The sequence below is a fragment of the Chrysochloris asiatica genome, unplaced genomic scaffold (genome assembly GCF_000296735.1).
Source record: "Chrysochloris asiatica unplaced genomic scaffold, ChrAsi1.0 scaffold00094, whole genome shotgun sequence".
NCBI classification, from domain to species: Eukaryota; Metazoa; Chordata; class Mammalia; order Afrosoricida; family Chrysochloridae; genus Chrysochloris; species Chrysochloris asiatica.
The window spans coordinates 3119346-3121261 of NW_006408612.1; positions in this window are offsets into that span (position 1 = coordinate 3119346).

A 1916-nucleotide genomic window follows, 5' to 3' on the forward strand; every position below is an offset into this window, starting at 1 on the left:
TGCTTATCCAACAATGCCATACCTGGACTCCATAGGATCTCGAGAAGTTGGTCTAGACATGATAGCACACAGCAGCAGCAACAGGGCTGAACCCATGGTAACCCCGAACCTCTGCGTCAGGACAGGGGATATGCAGTTCATTTTCCCATAGCTCTTACCACAAAACACCCAATGTATGAAGGCATTTTGAGAAAGCATTTGGTGATCTTGAAACATTTATCAGTATCTCTCTAATGCCTTGCTAAATTAAACTTAATACATTTTTGAAAGTCCTTTTATCTTTCATATTTGTCTCGTGAAAAAGCAGCAACATAAATACCTTTGCTAACCTTTTTATAGTTTAATATTTTAAATGTGACTTGGTGGTGTGCCTTGGAGTCAGTTCCAGCTCATAGTGACCCTGCATAGGGTTTCCGAGGCTGTAAATCTTTACAGTAGTAGAAAGCCTCATCTTTCTGCTACGGCTGGTAGTTTCGAACTGCTGACCTTGAGGTTAGCAGCCCAACTCATAACCACTATGCTACCAGTGCTCCTTAAATGTGATTAGCTTACACATAATAGAAGTGAGCAGGAAGAAGGTCACCTGGGGCTGGCAGGCCACCCAGAGCAGGGAGGTGTTGCTGGGGAACACTGTCTGAAACCAGATCCTGGCTATGGGGCAGAGGGAGGCAATCTTAAGAGCACTTTAATGTGATGGGAGTTTTATTGGGATGGAGGTTTCCCAGAAAGCACTTGATGCTTCATTCTCTCCAATCTCCTTGAACTTCCTTTGAGTGAGGAGTCACCAAGGGGAAAAAAGCCAAACCCAAACGAACAAAGTAAGGAAAGCAATGCTGTACCTCTTTCCTTCTAGTCTAGCCCCAAACTTACAACATAAATATCAAAACGGGGTTTGGTTGTTGTTGACTGAGTACATCCAATTCATGGAGACGTCATGTGTGCATAGACGAACTGATGCATAGGATTTTCAAGGCTATATGACCTTTAAGAAGCAGATCATTTTATGAGGTGCTTCTGGGTGAGTTTGAACCTCCAACTTTTCTGGCCAGTGCTTAACTACCTGTATTACCCAACACTCCTTATCCAAAAGATTTAACTTATCCCCAAATTTCTAAATAACCATTACTAAGAATTTTGATTTCTGGTGGCATGGAATAGAAAAACTTCTAGGCCCAACATTTGTTATGGACATCTACAATACACAAACCCTCATGACAACTCATTCAACGCTCTAGCAATGGAAATAATGGCATGTGGAGAATGCCATCCAAGTTAAATCAAGTGCCTTGAGATCTTAGCTCCAAGTCTCTCAACCTCATTGTTGCTATAACCTAAACTCCCGTTCTTCATTGCATTACTTTTCGTTAAGCAAGTCCAATGACTTCCGTTTTCACTCCTAAGTACCACTGGTCCTCTGGCCCACTAACTCCCCTCTGTACCTCAAACTCTTCATGCAATGCTGCTTCAGTCTGTCCCAGCCCTTCCTCATCCCTCAGGAGAAGCTGTCCCTTGGATTCCACACTCAGAGACCACCGTGGGTGTCCCCATCCCCGTGCCTCAATACCCTTTCCCGTCGTCATCTTGTTTTAAGGTGAACAAGAAACCGCCAGCAAGTTTTGCCAGCGGCTGAGGAAGACTAACGGGTTTCTAAGGAAACGGAGAGACAGCAGCCATTTTAGGGCATTTGCAGTATGAAAAATATATAGACACTGCGCCCCCCCTCTCCACTCCATATATGACCCATGTCACTCTCCCAGCGTCTCCGCTTCCGAGGCCCTAAGGTGAGGGGTGGGGCCCAGTGCTCCTGGGGCGCAGTGACCACCTGTCGCAGGTGGCCGCACCCAGGGTCGCTAGCCGCCTCCCGGGCCTTCGCAGCCTGGACGCCGCAGTGCAGCCCGGCGGCGGCGGGTGGCTGG